General features: G+C 41.9%; 1 protein-coding gene and 1 long non-coding RNA gene across 3 annotated transcripts in view; one reads left to right on the forward strand and one right to left on the reverse strand.

Moving 5' to 3' along the window:
- Window positions 1–23,772, forward strand: part of RUNX2 (RUNX family transcription factor 2) — a 217,794-nt gene that overhangs the window by 177,714 nt on the left and 16,308 nt on the right. The gene's annotated exons all lie outside the window — the stretch shown is intronic.
- LOC137853115 (uncharacterized) lies at window positions 5,213–8,229 on the reverse strand. Its single transcript, XR_011094252.1, has 3 exons — window positions 7,919–8,229; window positions 7,202–7,355; window positions 5,213–6,859 (listed from the first exon to the last, which is right to left on the reverse strand). It is a non-coding gene; the product is annotated as an uncharacterized lncRNA (long non-coding RNA).

Consider the following 23,772-nt stretch of genomic DNA (forward strand, 5'->3'; position numbering starts at 1 on the left):
GATTAATATCCTGGTGCTCACCCTTTGCTATTTCAGCAAGGGTCTTTTTATAGAAGGAAGCTTTAGAAAGGTGACCCACGGCAATAAACACCTCCCCTGCCTGTTTTTTAGGGGGGTGGCAGTGCACTTTGCGTCAGGGGATGCTCGTTAGTGGGTTCTCCAGGGCACGGAGGCAGATGAGGGACGTGGCAATGCTGTCCTGTCTGCTGAGCTTCTCTTCCGATAGTGAAACCTTCCCCAGCTGCTCTTCTCTTGGTCCCCAGGCCTTTGGGGCCCCTCTCTGTCTCTCACCCCCCCCAACGTTTGCAGCGCCTGAGCTGCAGCGTGGTTGTTTCCAGCTTCTGGTGTTCGCCCTGTGGTTAGCGAGCTCCCCGCGGGGCTGGGGACGGGAACCCACTTCCTGCCCCGCCACCTCTCACCGTGCTCTCGGGCAGGGCAGATTTGCAGATTTGCACTACCCCAAGTGTCAAGTGACATCAGTGGAGGGGGCAGGTGTCTTTCAGTGCCAGACAACCCCAGCAGGCAGCTCAGCACCTCCAAAAGTGGAGTCCTAAAGCTCTCCTGGGCAGGCATCTGGGGAAACAGGGACGCATCCATCCTCCTTGATCCCAAAGGGATTCAGCCCTGATGCATCCACTCCCCACACCGCTGTGTTGCTGCAGAGTATTTCTGCAGTGCCTCAGACAGCAAACACACAGCAGTGACAGCCTTCTGCAGTGCCCAAAGCCCTCGTCCCAAACAGCAAAGAGCACGCACACAATTGCTCATGTGCTGCCACTGTCCCTCTCCACCAGCAGCATCCCAAGGAGCCTGGCAAGCTTTGCAACTGGGGCTTCATTCATTTTGTCCACTGCTGAGGGGTGGCCATCTCGGAGGCAGAAGGCAGCAGAAGCTGATGAGCGCTTGATGACATTGCTCAACTGTCTGCGAGAGGAAACGAAGCCTCCTGCGTAGAATTGAAACCGGATGGATAATTCAGATATGAAGATTATTGACTGCTTTGTTCAGTCTTGTGCCTCTGAATTGTATTTTGGGCTGAGCTGGCTTGGGGTTTTGTTTTAGTCACTTTAAAATTTGGGGTGGTTCTTTGTCACTGTGCTAGGGTTAACCTGACTTCAGACGAGGCTGCAGTGGTGCTATGTAGGCTGGTAACGTGCCTGGGTAACACGAACACAACCTTCCTGCTTTTTAGCAGAATCACTCTATTTTAATTCGGTGATGAATGATAAGTGTCAGCAGGGCTGGAACAAGTGTTTTGCAATGTGTCTACCCAACACACGCAGTCACCGCACGCACGATAACCTTAGCAAACTGCTGCACTCTCTACGTGGAGGAACATCACGTTCTCTGGTTTCTCACGGCGCTCTTTGAGCTACCTGCCTCTGAGTGGATGGGAAATCAAATGCTATGCTTGAGCTGATTTTTTGAGAAGTCTGAAGGATTTTATTTTACTTTATTTTATTTATTTATTTTTCCTGTGAGAAGGCTGGGAAAGGTCTTTTTCTTGTAAACTGTTTCCTTTCAAAATTTTCCTTGCCCCCCTTCATTGGAACGTCCACATGGAGCCTCACCTGAAGGAAACCCTTTTTCTGGAGCAGAATGGGATGGCCACATGGAGAAGCAGGATCAGCTTTGACCCCAAGCTGGGCTTCTCTCACCTAACTTTATCCAGCTAAAGCCAAGGTGTCTTACCTAGCCACACCATTCAGTGTTTTGCTGAAGACCCTGTGGGATTCCCACACCTTCTTGGGGCCATTCCCTCTGTCTTCAGGCAAAACAATGGCTCTTGGGAAGTGGCCAGCTCTTTCCACCGGTCAGGGCAACCTGTGACATGGGCTCCATGCAGACCACTGTCCCGGTGAGAGCTAATTAGGTGAGATGAATCTCATGGTGAGGAAATTGAGGCAGCTAATGAGTTGCTGGGTATGTGTCTGCAGATAGCTGGCACGCACAGAGCGTGGCCAGGCTGGGAGTTCGCTGTAAAAGATGAGAGCTGAAAAGCTGAGCATTGAAGAGGTCTTTATTATAATTATTACACACTTAGCAAGCAGCTTTTCTTGAGATTATCCATTGAATCAGGTTGTGGCATCCCATTTTATACCTAAACTGTCAGATCCTGGGGAAGTTTAAGGTATGTGAGAAACCAGCTAGTGCCCTAACCTGTGTTTTTAGACATAGCCATCATAAAAATAAGCAAAAATATTTTTGTTTTTTTGTTAGTTTGTTTTATTATTCTTTTTTACTCTCAGCTCCTTCTGAGGACAGAAATTCAATATCTAATCTCATACAAAACCCTTAAGTTTTGCCAACTGCATCAGTAGGATAAAACTGCAGTGCAAGCCCAAAATGACTTGATCTGTTGTTTTTTTGTTCTTAAATTTACCCCTAAAATTGCATAATCCGGCTACTCCTTGTTAAAACAGGATTAAGCACTTTAGCAGAGATCTGTTTTGGGTTGTTTTTTCTTCCCTCCACAAGTGTGTGTTAATCTAACCTGATCAAGCCCCCAGGCCCCCACGGATGTGTCTGCTTTCACCACTTCGGGCGCTCTGTCTTTTGAGTCCGAGGGCACGCAGCCTTTAACAAGCAGCTTCTCGAGCATTTGTTAGTTCTTCTAAAAGGTGATTATTGCCAAACGCACAGTCGTGGTGGCTCATTAAAGGCTCTCACGTGACGGCTCCATGCTGCATTTTGTGTGTACGCACCCAAGGCTGTCACCATTTAGAATAAAATGCTAAATATTTACTAGCAAGGCAAGCCACGTGTATAAATATTTATACCAAGGTACAATAAAAAAGTACCATAAAACTGATATGTTATAAAGAATTTATGTGCTGAAACAGCTGAGAGCATTACAAAAGATGTGCCATTTCATGATTGTATTATGTGCAGAGATTGCAGTGTTTAGGTGTTTAGTTTATTACTATCTGACCTTCGCTGTTGGACTCATTAATCTGTCAGGTGAAGGACCCCTAATTATATTTCTTGTAACATGGCAAAGTACAGAGAAGCGTTATCATATGGGGAATAGATCTTGAAGATTTACTGTTCTGTTGCTCATGATCCCACAGGGCTAGGAAGTGGAAAAATTATACACAAAAGCAGCAAATGTTTAGAAGGGGAATCTGTCTTCCTAATTATTGCGCTGAAGGTGTTCAATTGGGCTGAGATAAAGGGAGCATAAGCAAGGGGTTAAGCTTCAGTTTCAAAGTGGTAATTGGTTTGGCTTTGTGCATGAAGCTGCAAGCAGCCAGGAGCCTCCCAAAATCAAGCACCCCATCATGGTGTCACTGAGACTTTCCCACCTGCTGCCAGATCCCAGTCTCCCATCATTTAGCAAGGTGAATCCAGGACTGTGTAGCAATGGTTGTTGATTTTTTTTCCTAACTTTGGCAACTATTTTGTATTACCACCATACCAAAGGTCGACTGGGAAGCCTAACTTGTATAGGGAGGCTCCCTATACAAGCGATTTAGTGGAGATAAGAAGCTCAGGGTTAAATAGTAACCTGGCACGGGATGGTGCAACCCAAAGTTTGCCGTTCCTCTTATGTGGACTCACTCAGCCCACAATTGTCCTTACGGTAAAGAGTCCCAAAGCCCCCAGCTGCAGCATACTGGGGAAATATTAGAGCCTGATGCCCTTTTCTTGCACTAGTCATGTTGGCCACTGTCAGAGGCAAGACAGTGGACTAGAAGGATCTTAGACCTGACCCATTTTGGGGTTACTTCTATAAAGTCTATATGAATTATTTCGTCATGTGACATTAATGGGCAGAGTCATGAGTGTGCTCCCAGTTCAGCAGCAAAGCAGGAGGCTTATAAAAGGAGTTAAAAAGAGGAAAAGGAAAGAAGTCAGAATCTGGCAGTCAGCTTTCCTGGCCAGGTGGAAATCTAGATGTCTGGCTTGTTACTTGTGATTTTGGACCATAATAGCATCCTTTCACTTGCTTTTTTAAAAACATATTGCTTGCTATAACAGACACATGGGGTCAGCTATCTGTGGGCTTATGATTTTGTTGGTAAAAGGCACAGCACAGATGTAGACATCCTGTTGATAGGATGGGATGTCACATAATTGGAAAAAATTGTACCTATTTCGGGTACCTCGGACTCCTCATCCCTCTCATTCTCATCTTGTTGCTTTGTACTTGTGGTTTCTGTTCTATATTTTAGGCTTTGGGGAAATGCTCTGTGGCCTGTGACACCCAAAGGTGGCAGGAACAGCTGTTGAGTAAACACTGATGCTTGCGATCTGGGGAGGCTGGCAACATTTCAGGCAATCCTAGAAGTAAACTGTGCCACCTGCCATAGAAGAATTAAAAAAAAAAAAAAAAAGCTATCAAAAAAAGCCATTAAGACCTTTGGGAAATTCCTTCCTGGCCACAGCTCTGACGAGCAGTTTCACTCTGAGGAGCTCGGGGTCGTGTTTTTACGGTTAGCGATGAGCACGTCACGCTGACAGCGCAATGGAAAACAGGTGCAGGGACTCGTGCGTTCAGCTAGAGAGACCCTTCTGGGGGTGGGAAAACCTATTTCTCCTCCAGTCGCTTGAAGTTACATATTCACACAGTGCTTTTGTAGACAGCTGTGGAAATCCCTGCCTCAAAGAACTTGCTGTCTAAACCTTTTACTATAATGTGAATAGGAAAGTGAAAATATGTAGTGTCTAATACACAGATTTTTCAAAAGAGCTGTCAGCATTAAGTCTGTGGACTAGACATTCAGCCAATATAAACCAAGGTAGAGATACTGAATTATTCCATTTTACACCAGTGAAGGGTCTGACTCTATTATTCTCTATAAAGGGTTTGATCAATGTTTTCCTTTGGCTCAGCATTTGATTAATAAGATAGCCTAGCCCATAAAGCAGACTTTGGAACTGCACGATGTGATCCGTTTAATCAGTTTGTCATTTTTATTTTGGAGACTTACTGAAAAACAAAACCCTCTGCATAGCTATTGATTTAGTATGCTTTGCCTTGTATTCCCATGAAGGCAAGTGAATAAATATTTCTGATGCATAAAGTGCTGGAAGAGTGTTATCGCTGCGTTCAGGAACAATCCGTGTGGGAGGACTGTAATGTGCACCGTCAGTATATGGCATTCGAATGCTAGCAATGAAATAGATACTAAAATAACATTAATATGAAAACAAATGCAGAAACAGATGTTTACATTTACACAAACATACCTCTGGGAGCCTCTTGCATCATGCTCATTTTTGGAGCTATTTAGATAGCATTGTTCCTCCAAAACCAGTTCTTCTATCTCGGGCTGATATGAAGCTGGAAGAGTTAGGCTGGCACTTATCTAAAGAAGTGTCTATTTGGGCCCAGGTGCTGCCAGTGATTTTGGAGGAGGAGCAAGTGAACTCAGCAGAGAGCAGAGAAAAGCTCTGCTAACCCTGTTTGTGAGCAGACAGAGCATCGCCACGAGAATGGGAAGGTTTTAAGCACTCTGCATTACAGAATAGCCATAGCTATTTATTTAAAGGCTGAGCCGGGCACAAGACTGGATGCCTCTCTGGGGGTAGGATGGAAAGCCCAGGAGGGTGCCTAGCTAAAGTCTGCCATTTCCACTTGACCAGAGAGCATTGCTCTTTCTACAAGGAGGGCTATGAAGAAACAGAGAAAATGAATGAAATCAGTTGGCAGGCTATAGCAGTACCAACACGAAAAACCATCTACATTTTAAATCATTTTGTTGTGGATGTTTCTTACACTTTATTCTCAGCTTAACCGAAACTGCTTAGGGATTAATTTTTACAGTTACATTACAAAAACTGATTCATAATTACTTTTGACGTAAGCTTATTAGCCTAGCTAAACATAAATAAGAGTTTCTGTTTAGATGTATACTGATTTAATGAAGTCATTAAAAGAATGCTACTCTGATGGAAATTCCTCACCCAAGACTATCACACAAAAGCAACTTCTGTTGATTACTGAAAGCGAGTAAAAGTTCTGCTTTAACATCAGATCCCTTTTGTCCTGTAGCTGAATTTATTGTCAAAAATATCAAATGTTTGTAGATCATGAGGCAGGAATAAGTATCAGTAACCCTCTCTGTAACATCTTGCTATTTTTGTTTCTTGGTGCCAGTGGGCAGTAATCACAGAACCAAGCCAGGAGATATCTCCAAGTGGGTAGCACCAGCAGTAGTGGTGTCCATAATAATCCTTCTTGAAAGCCCTGGCTGAACACAGGTTAAGCTGTTAAGTAATGCTAACATCTTTGGAAGGATTCATTTCTGGGCAGCATTGAAACCTGTACTACATGAGTCAACAGGTCTTTTTGCCATTGGCTCAAGACAATTGAACCAAGGGAGGTTGCCTTTGAGAAAAGTGGCAACAGAAACTTGATAGCACCGCTTGAGCTGTTTCTGTAGTCCTCCCTCCTCCCCCCCCCATCCAAGACTTAGTCCTAATTTATGGGTGTCTATCAAAGGCCAGGGCACTTCTGAGAGTGGAGACAGAAGGATGGAGCAGTCTGTGAGGAAATAGCCCTACTGATTTGGGCTGTCTTACTCACCATAGAAAAAAGCAATCACTTCTGGAAGGAGTTTTCTACTTAATTTGGATATCAGCTTTGTAGAGAAATGGGGCATTGCCAGCTCCTCTCCTGTGACTGAATAAGTGGTCTAGGATGACCAGGGGTGAAGATTGCACTGCAGTTAGATAACATTAATACTACTAGTTGTTATTATGCAATTAATAATACTGTAGTTTAGACTCATACCTGAATAGCATCCAGGCATTTAACTCCAGGGATATCAGCTGGGATGAAGACAGGAATTAGAAGCCAACTTATTTCTGGATTGGGTCTTACATAGTTTCTTAAAGTTCAAAGATGGTATACCTTGAGATTAGAAATTATAGTACATTCTCAGAAATAAACTGGTGTAATTATTTCTCAATCTCTCTGGAGCAAACATATATATTGGTAACCAGATCTTGCATCTAATACCCAGTTAATTTATATTCCCGAGTAGCCACAATGAATTCAGTGCAATTTGTGCAAATGAGGATTTGCATCCACATCAGTGCAAGTTAGCTGCAGCTAAACTCTTGCTAAAAACAACAAAAGGTTTTGTTGTGTTTCAGTTTACAATTTTTACCCTGCCTTTTGCCAAAAGGTGTGGGGAATCAAGAAGAGAACAGGAAATTCTCTACTCGACTGCAAGTTCACACCCTTCCTTACGTTTCCTAACAGCAAGGAGAGGTCCAGACTGCTCTCTGCATTAAAATATCTGATTTCCTTTTGTTGCTCTGCTGATAGTCTTGGTGGCTGCACAAACTTTTCTTTTTGGTTGGGTAGGATGTGCCTGGTTTCTCAGCTGTTGATAAGGACACACCTGTTGGAGGAGAGCAGTATATAAAAATAGTTTTAAGAAATGATGTTTTACCTCTTCTTGCAACTGCACAGGCCCCTTCATTAAATCTGCCAGCTGCATACCACCTTGCAAGATCTGAATTAAGAAGCAGATTCACCCCACAATGTGTGGGACTCATCCTGCACGAAGAGATCACATTCTGCCAGTACTTTTAAATGGAAGAAAACCACTTTCGTGGTAGATGGGCAGCAGGAAACACTTTCTCATTTTGTCCCATGTGCCCATTTATGGTCCCTGTCCTTCTAATGGGATTGAATAGGCTTACATCTAAATTCCACAGCAGTTTTGCTCCTGAAGGGCAGCTGTTGGATCAGGCTGCCCCAAGAGTTTCCAAGTGCTGCTCCTTGGAGAGCTCCCCAAGTCCAGGGATGTGGGTCTGGGCACATTGCTGGGGCAGGAGGGACAGGGGCACCCAGGGGTGGCCATGCTGTGATGCTGTGATTCTATGGTTCCCATCACTGACAGCCTAAGATACAACCTCAGATTATACAAAAATGAGGCAAAGGGTTTCTCTCAGCACTCACAATTTTGGTGTAAGGCAGGCCTGGACAGCTGGGCAGGGGCAGAGGAGGAGGAGAAGGGTGAGAAACCCTGGCTTGATTCATGTGCCCTGGTGTTGCTCAGGGAGAAACCCACTATCAGCGTGTTTAATCATCAGCTAATTATAAACAGTTGTGGAACAGATGGAGGAGCCAATGTCAGCAGCCAGATGGGAGCAGGAGGTGGCTGTGTGGTGTCGCAGGGGCAACTTCTTCTACTGTAATAGCTTTACCCCCTTGGCTTGCTTAAGTGAGAAATAAAATGACAAAATATACTGCACCTAGTTCCAAGTAGGAAAAGGTAATGTCATTGTCAGGTTTGGTTTAAAAGGGTAGATGTGTTTAAACCTGCAATGACTGTGCTGTCTTCACTGCTGACACCAGGTACCCTCTGAAATACTTGCTCATATTGGCACCTCTCAGAAGATCAGGTTATCTTTATTGCTGTAATGCCATATTGCTAGGAAATTCAAGCAGAAAATATTTTCCTAGCACAACTTCATCGTGGGCATCGTGGGCTTTCATTCCCATCCATGTGTTACAGGATTGCAGCAGGAGGAGGAGATGGTGCACAACGCAATAGAAGCGCATGTGGTCTGTGCTATGGGCATGGTGAAGCATGTCTTTAATAGCAAGGATCAATTCCACAAGTCCTGGGCACTTAGCAGCTATTTAATACTTGAAAACAATTCTGCAATAGCTTAGGACAGAAAGTGAAATTTATTACCCTATTAGATTAAATGGCATGGGGATATAAAGTACTTAAAGTAATATAAATAAATGTAAGCACACAACTGGAAGTGCATCAGACTTAACGCCTTTTTTTTTTTTTTTTTTTACGCAAGCAGTTTCAGTATTTAAAATTATTATACAAAAACAACTCCTTTTTTTTTAATTATTATTATTGCTCAGCACTGTGAACAAAGGAAATATTTAAAGATAAAAATTATTCTTTGATTATTAATCAATCATACCCAGCCCAGCAGTGCTGAGCTACCAGCTGCACCATGCTGGAGCACACAAGAGCTCAGCTTAGGCCCAGGAGGACGAATACGACCTCCTACCTGCGTGGGATAAAAATTTCCAATGAGATGTAAGTAGCTTGGCACACCCAAGAGCAGCCGGTTTATGGGATCTGATACGATCACAGCACACGATCTGCAAAGGGGCAGATCCTCTGACAAGGAGCGCCTGAGCACTGTGGCAGAAGCAATGGTTGGTTGGAGCAGTGCGTGCGGGATGCAGGAATCTGATCTGCTGCAGGGGACCTTTGTGATAAGTTATCTGTTTATTTTGCAAATACTGCACTAAAATTCATTATGTTCCCTCTAGTCTATGCAGCTCTGTGCGCAGCAGTTCTCAGGTTTTAGTTAAGAAATTCTCTGCTTTTGTTTGACTGAAGTCGTATTCTCTATAGCTCATATTTTTATTACCCCCTTTTCAGCCTTATGCTCTGCTGTCTTGCTCTTTTGCTTTCTGTTCAGACTTGTTTATTATAGACATAATTATAATATCTGAACAATGAAATGTAAGTTGACTGGATTGCTCAAACTGCTATTTTTAATTAAAAAGAAACAAACACCAAAGATTTCAATATTTTTTCCCCTCTATTTCCTCCTTATATCCTCTATCTTCCATTTACCATAGCTGTTCAAAACTGAACTCCCAGTGCTTTGGTAACCTCATTAACCAATTCCTTTAAAATTTATCAGTGTATTCAACTTAAGGCTAAAAATGTGTGTACAGTCAATAAATACTTTTATATTCTTTTAAAAGGCTTTTTTTTTTTTTTTTTCTGCCAGCTGCCCTGATAAACTCTAGCTCTGTAATTCTAATTCTACCTAATTCCAAGTTTCTTTATTTCATTTGCATTGTTAAAGGGTTTCTGGAGTACAAATGGGATTTGGGGTACTGAATTTGCTACAGGAGCAAGTTTGGATATTCAGAGCAAAGCAACTGCTTGCTGTCATTTTCTTTTTCTACTGTGTTTAAAGAAATGGGATTTTGTGGACATATTTCTTAGTTAACTAGGATTACACTCAAGAAACACAAAAGTTTCTTCTCCTAATAGAAGCATCTCTGCAGGAGCCCAGATTATTGACTAACTAGTCAGGCCAGAGCAGCCATCCTATTTCACATGTGTTGCCTCTGGATGTGATTTTCTCATTGGCTTAATCGCTGTTGTTCCCACTGAATTCGGACTTCTGGGAGCTCATTATTCTACAGATGAGTCTGAGACACTTCCACTGTGAGCCAGGGAATCCGCAGTTCTCACAACTCTACCAAACAGTCTGAAAAGCTATTATGGGCTATGCTTTGGGGATTAAAACAGATTTACATTATTGAAGGTTTGGTAGTAACTCCTAAAACCAGGGCAGAGGAAGCACACCAAGATTATTCCAGCTTTTCTTGCTGAGGGACAGCTCCACCTCTCCCAACAGTGTGCTGGGAGATGCTTACCACCACCTGAGACAGGACCTCGAGCTTGTTGGACTTCAGGTCTTCAATTCAGTGTGGCAATGCTTACATTCCCAACATTAAGCTCTACGTGCCACAAGTCCATACAAATATGTGGGGAGTATGTTGTTTTCCTAAAGAGGAATCCTCATTGAAGAGTACCTCTCCTTCCTTTCTGCCAGCCTCCTTCTCAGCAGAGAAGCTCAGAAATGGTAGAAGTCCCCAGGTAATTGCCTGCTGCAGCCTGGGATTTTTTGATTTTCAGCTTCACCAGCATCCCTCATTGCAGTGAGCAGAGTGACAGCACTCCTTTGAACTTCTTTGATTTTAGTTAATGTCTGAAAATGTGATCTTTTCTTACCAGAAATAATGATGTGGGAACAGACGGTATCTCTCTTCAGCTGGTGACTTTTATCCCTGTTGTGTATTGGCAACCGTTGGAATAATTTATGGTTCCTTCCTCAAGTATGTGGTCCCTAGTTCCAGACCAGAGTACAAACTCTGCTACAGGACACAGTAGGATGCAGAGAAGGATTGCGTTTCTCTCTACCAGTCCATTTGGCTTCATCGGTAAGGAGTAGGTTTGAGTGATATCATCATCCAGCCCTTGTCCCACCTTTTCCTGCCACTGCCACTTGACATTTCTTCCTTTCTGTCCTTACCCAGAGTTAGCAGTGTAATTCAAACAGAACAGCTTTAGTTTGCAAAATCTGTTTGCCAGTGATAAATGGTGCACATGATGGATGGCTGTGGTCTTGAAGATGATGGAGGGTGAACAGCAGGGTGCTGCATGGATTTGTGCTAGCAGCAACATTATTTAATACTTTTATTAATGGTCTGGAAGGAGGTGTAACCGAGTACATTAACTAGGTCTGCACACGACACTGTGCTGGAAAGAACTGTAAACCAAGTGAAGACAGAGAAATAACACTAATGGAACCAGAGGTTAGAAATATGAGCAGGAAACAGAATGAGATTCTGTCTGGAAAAAGGCAAACTAATAAATCTGGGAATAATAATCCAAAACACAGATATTTAATAGGAGAGTGAGAGATCTGAAAAAACAGTAATGTTCTAAAAGAGCTAGTAATGATGGTTATGGGTGACTAGGAAATGGTTGTACAATGGGAAATGATGGAAAAAGGCAATTTTGGTTTGTAGAGTAAGATTCAAACCTGGCACAACGGCTTGTCCCTCTTTGTGGGTATGAATTATGCAATACTTTGAGCCCTTACCTCCAAGCTCTATCTGTGGGTAGAAACCCACAAGTAGAAAAATGTCCACTCTTCATAGAAACACAGTTCTGCAGGGTATCTACTGGTCCATTGAGTCCCTCTCTGCTCAGCCCCACACACCCCTGTGAGGAGGGTGAAACAGAGGCTGGCTTCCCTGATGGCAGTTTTGAGGACTGGTGCTTTTAAAATCAAGAGCAGAAAGATGTTAAGGAGGAGAAGTTAATTCCAATAAAAAGGTATGAATAGATAAGGAGATGAAGGATGGAGCTTTTACACAGAATGATACAGACAAGAATGAATGTTTGATAGGACCATACCTCTCACTCAATGCAGGCAGTCTGTAGGTGCAATTTTCTGACCCTTGTAATATTTGCATGAGTTAATTCCATGGCATAATTTGAAATCAACATGACATGTGGAAATGGATATTTGCCAAAGGAGGATTTAGCAACCCTATAGGAATCCGCAGGTGTGAGCTGTTGGACCCATGGGGAAGGGATGTTGCAGAAAGCCCTCACTGAGATTGTGAGAGCCATGTGAGCAGCAGGGTCACTGCCTGCTGTGCTTGGTAAAAGCTCCATGCTGGGCAGTCGGTGCTCTGGCAATGGGAATGAAGTTATTTAAAGTGGTAACTTGTTCTTGGTATCGATTATAAGATGGATAAGATTGAGTGCAATATGTCTGCTCAGCGTTGTTGCAATTTTTTTTTTAATTGTTTGTTTTACATGCTGATTATTAAGCAAAATGCAAGAATAAGAGGGAGGTTACATTTCACTTTCAACAGCAGTAACATACCCTCATGAATCTCTTTGCCATCCTGAGAACTGAAAAAAAATAAATGAGGAAAATATCAGAAGACAAGTCTATGTTGACCCAAAGGAGAGAAACAGAAGGGTCACACTGCAACATTTCCCAAAATACATTGATATGTCTTCACCAACTCAGACTAAATGTCCTTTACATGCTGTGAGGTGCTAGTCATCCTGTAAAGCAGCAGAAGCCCCACTGCAGGCTGGGGAATTGCTCCCACATTATATGAGTAAAATAAGTCTGTCTAACCCCACATATGTATCATCTGCTTAGTCATGGAGTGGAAATGCAGCTACCTCTGGGGTGGAATAGAAAAACCACCCTGTGTGAGCTTCCCTGCAATGTTAGGTCTCCAGGCTGGAGCTTTTCATTGCCCTGCTCACAAACCCATTATTAAAAATATTAAGTTATAAGGAGCTGTGTTTGTGTCAAAGGGCAACTGCTTGTACAGGAAAACCTTTGTTAGGATATTTTCCTTCAGTCAAATCTCTTTATTCCTAGAAGTTCTCTGATACAGATATTAAACAATGCTGTTTGTAGTAATATCATAATTCTAGGAAATATGTATGGCCACTGTATGAAACACCTGGATATATCATATGTTATGAGTTTTGATTACCATTTCAGTCTGTTGTAGACAAGAAGGCCAGCTAGAAGCAAGCAATGTAAATGGTGCAGTTTTGGAGCTTAGTTGTTAAAATAATCCCCTATCCAGTTATCTGTGGATGATCATTCAAAACAGAAAAAAAAAAAAAAAAAAGTCTGAATGGGAAGGTGAAATCTAAGAGAAAAGTGAACTGGACCTTCTGGTATCCTCCTGGCATGAATGGAGAGGTTGAAGTGATTGGCATGGCTGGGTTTGTAGCTCAGATACGGGAACCGCTAACCCGTGGTAAAGCTCCTGAGACCCAGCTGATCCTCACCGTGTCACACAGGTCAGCAGTGTCAGACTGGAAGCCAGGAAGTTTCAGGATAAGAAAAACTTAAACCATGTCTGTAAAATAACAAAAGCCTGCTTTGGGGATTTCTCTACAGAAGTCCAAAAAAAGGATATTTAGGAAGTATGGCTGTTTTTTTGTGGCTGGGGCTCTGAGCCTGGTCAGAACCAGGAACATGAGCATCCTCATGCAGAGTGAAGCCAGCCATGCAGTCTGGGGCTCCCTGTCTGTGCTGCAGCCCATGGGAACCAAAGGTAATCGGTACCTTCCCTAAGTTCTCAGAGCATTGCAGGACTGTTAAGTGCATGTAATTACTCGTGAGCATGTATTTTCAGGATCAAGGCTTAGCTTTGTAGCTACTGGGCATTCCTCCTCATTCGTATTCTTATTAAAAGCAATGATTTTATTAAAGTAGCATCTTGGCACCTGTTGTACTAGACATCTACAATTACCTGACCACGGTGCAGTCCTATATGGGGAAAGACCCTGGTGTGCACCAGCCACCTCCCTGTCCCAGCCCTGCCCAGGAGGCAGGTGGGGCTGTTCTGGCTGGTCCCCAGTATGGTAAAGTGGGGTACCAGTATGCAACCATGCATTTACTTTTCAGTATAAGTATTCTAGAGAAAAAAAAAAAAAAAAAAAAAAAAAAAAAAAAAAAAAATCCAAGCCCCAAACTTTTAACCACAAGTGAAGCTGAGGCACACAGTGTAGATGTTTCCTACAAAACATGAAAACTACACAAAACCTGGCTTCTTTTATTAACTATTTCAGGAAAGGTGAGCTGTGCCCTCAATGTAGCTATTTCTTCCCACTGGCTCTAAGCCTAAACTAGTAACCCAGGTGCAGGCAGCTACAATGCAAATCTCTGCTCTTCATTGCATTTATCTCGCTGCATATTGGAAGAAGCAAATGAAACATCGTAAGCAGACAGAAACAGACACAAAAATCTAGGACAGCTACTAGGACCTGAGAGGATTATCAGAGGTCTCAGGCTGGGGCTGAGAACATTAACTCAGCTCACCCAAGCTTTGCTTAAGCAAGCCCCAAACTGTCAATGTGCTGTTTTTATGGAAAGGTGACTCTTGCTTGGATATTTCAGAGCAAAGAAGAGATGGAAGGTTGCAGAAAAGGGGAAAGTCAGGTAGATTTCTAATGCTGGAGAGCTGGAGGGTGGAGTTGACTTCTAAATACTTCTAAAGTTGTTCATGTTTGTCAGAGCAGAGCAGGGAATCTTACACTGTGCTAAAATGTATAATAATTGGTGGCTGCTGCATTGATTGAACCTGGCTCCTTACTCCTGCTGTACACCAGCACAGTAGCCTTCCCACATCATGCAGCCTGACACAAATTTCCATGCGTGCCCAGCTAGTAACCGGGCATCCACCACTGGCTGTGCCCAGCAAGCCTTATGGCTGCAGGGTGGGTTTTGGGGGAGAAAAAAAATCTCTGGTAACCATTAGTGTAAAAATAACCTCCAAAAGTTTGTCTTGCTAGTCTCTGCCTGCACTCTGGCTCCTGCCAGTGTCCAAAACAAATGTGTTTTCTTGACCCTGGGATGTACAATTCACCTCCTGGAACTCAGAAAAATTCAGCAGCTAACTCTAAAATTGATATAGTTACAGCTTGAAAGTAGGAAAATTCTGGCCAAAATCAATTGGCATTGGCTAAACAATACTGCAAGTTGAGAGAGCAGAATTTGGCCCTGATCAGAAGTGCTGAAGTCCAACCTCAGGGACCACCGAAATACTCATTTCTCAAAGCAGGACTCATGTTTCCCCCATATTCCCAGATGTAGCAGCTGGCTTGCAAAACTGTTCGGCATCAGAGCACGTATGCAGCCCATATATGATCCACACCCAGGTCATGCAGGTTAGAGACAGCCAGGACTGATTGTCTACTGCCCCCAGCAGCTGCAGGGAAAAATAACATCTGCACCGACAGCTCTGAGCTGGTGCCCGTGCTTCATGAGAACTTCGCTGATGTGACCTGTTGCTCAGCTTGAGAGGGATCAGAGAGTAAGAGCCTGCTGAGGAAAAGAAATCTGAGTGCAAGGTTTGAGTTTGCAAGCTCACATGTTCACTTTCAAAAGTTTCCCTTCCACTCCTCGTTTTGATTCGTGAGCACGGCGGAGTCACCTCGTGCTTCCTGCGGAGATGACTGTGTAGGGAAGGACCTTTGTAGCTTGCCATCAAAGCAGCAGACAGACAGCTGGGGAACATCCACATCTGGGTGTGCTGGTGTTTATTGCATGTTGCATTCCATATAAATTCCATATGGAGTCAAAATCATTTTGGACTTGGTACCTCCTCCGAGCCAATAGCTTAATTAGGAGTGTTTTGTTTTGTTGTTTTCTGAAAGGAGAGCTGCACTCCAAGTGCCTTATTATAGGTTTATGCATTGCCGTGCTCTTAATATCAAAGCTTTCGTTTGGCTCGAGGCTCACTTCCCCGTGGGGGAAGGGTTGCTGTGCAACTGTAGTGAGTTACACAATATTTCTCCAACAGAAGAGCAAAGAGCGTGAGTTGGAGACTGTTGTGATAATGCATGAGAGGAAGTCAAAAGCAAGTCCGTGCGGTAAAGAGAGCCTACAAGCGAGATAACACAGAGCCTCATACAGATTGCAGTCTGATGGCCGGTTCCTGTAAAGCAAGAAACGGAAAATCAGATAAAATAGAAACATTCACGAGATGTCCATTTACAGTTACAAAATGGCCACTTTGACAATACAACTGTTGGCGATTGGAGACCAGTGGCCATCGGTTTGGAATAATCGTGTGCCCCCGAGTAGCACTGAGAGGTCATACTGCACATAGTCAGAGCTCAGTCCAGAAATGATGGCAACCTGAGTAAATAAAAATGATGAAGAAATCAGTATTTTTGCTGTCCAGGCTGAAGATAATAGAGATTGTTTGGCTCTGTCTTGGTTTTGGGAGATAAATCCAACCTGTCCTAGTCTCAGCCCACTACATCATCCTTCTCTGGGAAGTGAGGGTAACTACTTGGAGAAGGTTCTTGACTGTAGTTTTTAATTAGACAGTACAATGTATTTTTTTTTCAAAGGAAGTAACAATCCATTTGCAAAAGTTTCTCCTATTAACTCACAGCATTTTCTCCCTTACTAATAAAATGAGGCTGACACCAAGTTCCTCCTTGTTTTTGATCTGATGTTACTCTAGCTAATTGGGGATATAGTAAATGTTGTTAGAAATGATTATTTGCATGAAATAGTCAAAACAATCAAACATTATGAGTGATGGAAGAAATCTCCCCTTTCTCTCTTGCTCCCTGATCACCTCTACAGGAATCCTGTACCTACAGACATCTCTGTCTTTGTTCTGTAGAACAGAAATGGGATCTAAGAAAGTCTTTCAAAATAAGCAAACATTCCCCACCAAAATATATATATATATATATATATAAATAAATAAAAATGCAGTGCTGAGATGTTGATTGTGTTCTCACTGAAATGTGCCATGCACACTTTCTGCACCACACATTTACTTACAACCATCTTCACCAGAATGGAAAATCTGAGAAGCAATTTTCTGCGGGGACTTAAGAATGCAGGATGGAAACCTCCAAACTGCGTGGTCTGTAAGGAGCAGTCATGCATTGAACTAAAACTATACCCAATATTGTAGTATCTTGCTGATAGATGACATAAAACAAATTTGTTACTGAGAGAGGCATGTTGATTGGCTTCACACTGGGCGTGAATGAAGAGAGACATCTAGACTCTCTTTTATCCAGATGGAATTCCTAAGTCAATCAAATAAACATAATAATAATAAGGTTAATCTGGTCTTTACTCATTCAACAGAGAAAAACAGAGATGTGGATCCAATTACATAAATATTGTAAAATCAGTTTGCATTTATCTCTTTCCACATCTCCTTGGTACAGCCCTGGTTCAGCATGCTTAACACAGTCCTTTTTGGTCTGAATGATTTAATTCTGGGTCTAAAACCATTCAAGATTTCTTTGAACAAGAAAATCTTGTTTTCTTTGGAGCATTTTGAAGTAGACATAATTACAGTGTTGCAAATGTGATGCTCTGCTTAAGGAGCTGTCAGCATTTCCATATTAAACCTCTATTTTTGGGGGTTAACAGAATTGCCAGAAAAAAAAGAAAAAAAAAAAAAAGAAAGAAAGAAAGAAAGAAAAGACAGAAGAAAAAAGAAGAGTGAAAAGAGGAGTCCATTGCTGCCTGAAACTTTGTGTTTAGGTTTTTTAGTTCAGGAGGGAGGTTTCAAAATCAAATTGTGCAAAATCATTTTGCACTGTAGGCTTGCAAAACTGTTCATGTCACTTTTTTTTTTTTAATGTTTTTTTATTTATTTATTTATTTTAGGAAAAAAACAGCCCACAATAAAGCCCACTTACTTTGCTTGCTTCTACTGTACACTGCTCTTCAAAGTTAATGTCATTTCCATATCCATACAATACCCCCAATGTAATATGCCTTAGAGGCAGCATAGATTGAATAAGTGACTCGGAGCCAGGGACTCCCAAGTTTATAATTTAGCCACTGACTCACTGTGTGGCCTCAGGCAAACCACGTAACTTGTATGTCCTCATCTATGGTATGGTCTCAATTTTCCATTGTGTTGCACAACATGTAAGGAGCTCTGCTCATGTTCAATAGGAGCTTAACCCGATGGTGAGTGGGTTATAGGATGCTTGTAGAGGATTTGAGACTTATGCAGTTCCCACTTGCCAGGTTTTGTCTATTTGCTTCAATCTGTAGGAGGTTAGTCTTCACTGAGTTGCTCCAGGTGGGCATTTGGTGGAAGCATCTCCATCTGCAATTTCTGAGTCATGGTAAGCATTCTGTCTCAGTGTTGGCACTGAAATAATTTTCTTCCAAAACTTGAGCAGAAGAACTGAGAGATTGTTTTGGCTGAACGTGTAGGCTGCTACAGACTGCACCTGCTGGAAATTCAGCAAATGTTGACCATTTCTGTACATCTTCAGCTTTCCTTAGGTCTTCATGCCATGTCCCTTCATGTCTGAGATTTTCCTCTACCATAAAGCCTTTGTATACAGAGGAGAGCTCCAAACTCCTGTTTTTTCTTCTTCTTATCACATGGAGGACATGGACAGCTTGTGTAGACAGTGGGTGATGGATAGAGAGACTTTTTCCTGAAGAACAGTAATCCCTAAGAAATATTTTTTTTCAGCATTTAACCAGGACTGGAAAAGGCCCCTTCACAGTAAGTACTGACATGGTGTAGACCTCTATGACTGACACCACATTTGTGGGATCGTGAGAGTAGAACTATAAAATTATAAGAGACCATTTTGGTCGCCACTTCCAGTCGTTCATATTGCAGGCAAATGTGCACTGGTGGTAAATTCAGATGTGTCTGCAGAAAGGTCCCAGGCCACAACATATCCCAGCTTCCAACCCTTATAGCCATCTGCAGACTTGTAATAAAAGACCTAGCATTGCAGCTGGGATGTGTCACGGAAGGAGAACAAGAAAGATTCGATGGGCTGCCAGCGACCTGGGCCAAGAACAGGGCAGACACAGTGAGACTGGACAGATCTAGACGGGCAGCAGCTTACAGACAGACTTCTCCTCTCCTAAGGGACCTTTGTTCAGCCAGAGACAATCACAAAAAACAATGTGGCTTCAAAAAAACACCCCCTTTCTTCTTCACCCCATGTCTACACAAGCTGCCAATATCTGGTCACTTTTTGACCTCATGGAAACATTTGTCTTTTACAACATCTTGCAGCGTGAGCCCTGCAGATTGACTGCACATTTTATGAAGATGCATGTCTTTGTTTTTCTTTTCTTTTTCTTGAATCTGCCACTTAACAGAGATCCTCTAATGTCCTCAGTCTTTTCCATATTACCCACATAGCAGTGCTCATGTGGTGTTAGTTTCCTACCTGTGGAATGGGAACGACAGCATAAAATGTCTTCTAGTATATATAGGATAGAAACATAGGAAAACATAGGAAACATAGGAAATGATCCAGTATTCCCTGACAGTCAACAGAATAGTTCTGTGTATCTGAGAAGATGCCACTAGCACAAAGACGAGTTTCCTGCCTTTAAACATTCATTTCCATCCTTATATTTTCCTAAACTAGAAACTGTTACAAACGTTTTATAAAACATGATGCTTACAGAAAAAAATGTTTATTGTTAGTGTGAGGGAAAAACATATATATATATATATATATATATATATATATATATATATATAATTGTTTGCTTGCCTGGGCTGTTTCAACTTTAAGCTGTATTTTCAGAAAATGCCTATTCACCTTTTCCAGGTTATTTGCTTATGGCTTTCATATCTTATTGGTTGAACTTGCTTGCTGGAGTGAATCTCCATTGTTTCATAACAGATATGAAGCTCGTAGAATGTACACATAATGTTAAAGTAGATTCATGTCAAACTGGCTTGACCTACAGAAATTTTAATTTGTTTAGACCTGACCTGAATGTTATTTAGATCATATGAACTCAAAGTTAAATACTTTCCATCAGTTTCTCCTAATGGAAAATTGAAACATTTCAGAAAAATCTAGCTTTCCTAAGAGCAGCACTGTTTTTGTACAAAACAATTTGGTATTTAAAAACAAACAAGTAAATGACAACAAAATAAGAAAACAACAACCACAAAAAAACACCAAGATGGGAAGTTTCTGAGCAGCTGTAGTTGCCTATTCTCCTGACTTGATATGAATGCCGTGGAGCTATGCTACTAAATCAAAATGCCATTTTGATCCATGGGAAACAATGAAGCTTTAATTGAGTATTACATGAATAAAGATTTTTTTCTTCTGCTAACTAGTCAATATTAGCCAGTCTGCCAGCAAGTCTAACAAGGTGTGAGATAAGACACATAAAATTAGGATGCTTTACCAAAATCAGAGTGGGTGATAACCTTAACAAGTAATACTTATAAGGCAGGAGACTGATAAAAACAAAAGTCATCTTCCTTTCTGCTGGAAAACACGTTCAGTTGACACCATGCACCAGATTGTATAGTAGTTTATGGGATTTGCAAGCCCTACTTAGTAAAACAGTACAGCTTGAGATCTCTGGACAGAAAAATATTTGAAGGACCTGGGAAGAGCAGCCTCAGACATTCAGGAACGGCTCTCTGGACGCCTTGTTGGGGTAGGTAAATGGTGATATATTTTGGTTGTCCAAGTCAAAGGCAGAGGCAGGAGGCTGGGGAGGTTTGTAAATTAATTCATTGCTGGTTTGGAGGAGGAAGACTTTACTCTTATACTTAATGCATGGATGTAATAGTAAAAAGAGCTGAATGTCTATAAAGCTTAGATATTGACTTTCTGAAGTATTAGCTGATTGGTCTCTTAAAGGCGACTGCAAGATTTCTGTAGGGGCTTTCATGGAAGACTTCTGCAGTGTCACTAGTGCTGAAAAGACTTTTCAAACATGGCATTTTTTTTACCTTTTGCCAAAGGCATTTCCGAAGAGGATCCCAAACCTTTCCCTAAAGCCCTTCTTGCCCATAATTAAATTCCAAGCTTCCCTCCTGTAGAGATGGAGACATCAATGTGCCAGTGCTGCCAGCATTTTAGGGGACCAGCTGGCAGATGATGATGGTACTGGAAGAAATGATTTTTCACCACCACTGCTCCATGGTTCTGCCTTTGCATTATGGCTGAATCCAACCAACACAATGGCATCAAGGAACAGAAGCACTGCTGGACCAGGGCTTCACTCATGGGTATGGGTGTCACCAAGCCACCTGGCCTGCTCTGAAAAAGAAGACTTTCTCTTTAATAACAGATGGTGGTAGTGAGACATGAAAATTAGGACATATTTTCATTTGATATTGGAATATCATGAGCATCAGTTATTTTGGGAAGGAGTCCAAAGAATACTTGGAGAGAGTCTAAAACTGCAGATGAATCCACAGGTTTATTTTATTGGGTGATTTCAGTTCTGCCAAATATTTGTAGTGTAAAGAAATCATAAAAATTGCTGGTGGTCCTCGCCTGGCGGGTACTTCTCACATATTTGAGACAGTTGTATGAACTGTGACAAGAATGTTTGATCTATTAGCTTAAAAACAAATTAGAGTCTTCAAGAGAAATAAATGAAGTATAGATGGTAGAAATACATTTCTCTTATCTTAGGGAGACCAGGAATTTTTGCCCCCAGGCTTTATTTGCATTTAATTATCGCAGCTTGGATTTCCTCTACTGCATGCATGGAGGTTTAGTCTGCCTCATTCCATCCTCTGTTCTGAAATAACATTAGTACCTGTTAATGATTATCATTGTCAATTATGTATTCTGGTTACATGCACATTATAAGAAATATCAGTTTGTTTTAATAAATCTTCAAAAGGCAGCCTAAACCTGTGCCTTATCTTCTTTCTGCTTTGTAATTTATTTATTTTTATGGTTATGATATATGAAAGACACTGCTTGCTCCCAGGGACTGTGAATGGGTATCTACTCAGCACTTCAATACAGAGTTGACAGGCAGAAAGGGTTTTATTTAACATAGTTTTCCAAATGAACTGAGATGGTCATGTGTCTCAAAGATACACAGAGAAGTGAGGAACACAGTATACAAGAAAACCTAAATGCATAGTGAACCCATAGATGGTTTAGTGTGAAGTGTACCAAGTTGCTGAGTATCTGATGCTCACAGTATAGCTCTTCTCCTTCTTTTTTTTTTTTTTTTTTTTTTTTTTTTTTTATAATTATGATTATTATTTGCTAGGATAATAATTTCTCTGTAGTCCTGACCTGGCAAAGGACTAGTTGTCTAACTTCTCATTGGCTTGCAGGGAACAAGAGTAGTCCCATATTAAAAAACAAATCTGCATTTTTAAAGAGGATTTTGTTCTGAGGAGTTGTGCAAACTTGATGTTTATGCCATTTGCCCATGCAAATTTTCAGTTATTTTCATTCGCTGGACAGGCACTGAAATGTCCACTCCAAAAGGAATACTTTAACCAAGCATTCTTTATGTGGTCTTCAATTAATAAACAGGAATATGCCTTTCTAACCCTGTGGGTAATGATTTTTCTGTTTGCTGCTACTGTATGTAACCTAAATGAATGGGGCATTTATATACTGTCCTTTCATCTGGGATATCAAAGCACTTTATAAATATGGGCCAATTGGTCTGATGTGCAACCACCGAATTGTGGCCTTCTCGGGGGTGGCATGCGGTTGACGTTTTGGCTGGCAAAGCACATTTGAAAATCAGGAACTGTTGGTTTTCTGAGTTGGGCTATGTTTGGAGGTGGGGTGAGACTATACCTGCTCAACACTGGGAAGCAACACCACTGCCTACTTTCCAGCTAGGTAAAGTATGGGCTTTGGCTAAGAGCATGACCAAGGCATCTTCCATTACTGTATCACTAATTTTAATCCAGATTGAGACAGTGGCTGTCAAAAATTATTGCCATATGGTAAGCTGGTAAATTGCCACAGGAAAATGAGCTTGGTGGTCCCAGATTAGTTTCATATGGACAGGTGTCTACACCACAAAACCACCATCATAACTGCTGTAGCTGCTGGGTTTCAGAAAGGAGGTCCAGGACTGAAATGCGAGTGAAGATTCTAGAGGTGGGGTCTTGAGAGCAGAGAGATGAAGTTGTTTGCATCTGTTGAGGTATTTCTTGGCATGTATGTCCACTTCAGTTTCCTGAGCTGTCAGCTAGCTTGTAAGGTGCTCTCTGTCATTATTGTGACAAATGCTTTCTCTCACCTTCATAGAGAAGCCCTATGCCTCCCCTGCTTCTACCCTGTTAAATGACGGTCACGAAAAAATCAGTGGGAAGTGTGTATCAAAGGTATTAAGTTCAGACCACACAAGTGGTCTTTAACTTCTTTAGTATGTCTTAGAAAAACCTCCAGGAACAGAGGGCTGGAAGAACCTTCTGGGTCACTGATCCCAACCTCCTGCTATTGTAGGCTTTCACTTTGCATAATCCTTAGGAAAAGCTGACTGATCTTCAAAAATGTGGACAATCACAGGAAACCTCATAACCTCTCCATATAAAAAAGGTGGCAAATCTGTTTTGTTCTTCTTTAACATGTTTCATTCAAGACTTGTAATGAGTTTTGCACACATGGAGCTAAAAACTGCCATACCAGCAGGAAGGAAGAATTACTCTTAGACAGGGACAAGTTGGGTGACAGCAAAATCATGAGGCAGACAAAGCTCTCAGTGACCTGAGGACTTGTTAGTGTTAGGTCAGAGGTTGGACTTGATGATCTTGAGGTCTCTTCCAACCTAGACAATTCTGTGATTCTGTGACTTTTACTCCAGTACAGATATCCAAGTCTATACAACTAAATTGATAAGACATGCAAGAATTAAAACTTGAGTTCCTGATTCCTCTTTTTACCTACCCTTTAACACACTTTCTGGTTACTGGTGCTA

This window comes from Anas acuta, chromosome 3, assembly GCF_963932015.1.
Source record: "Anas acuta chromosome 3, bAnaAcu1.1, whole genome shotgun sequence".
Lineage (NCBI taxonomy): Eukaryota > Metazoa > Chordata > Aves > Anseriformes > Anatidae > Anas > Anas acuta.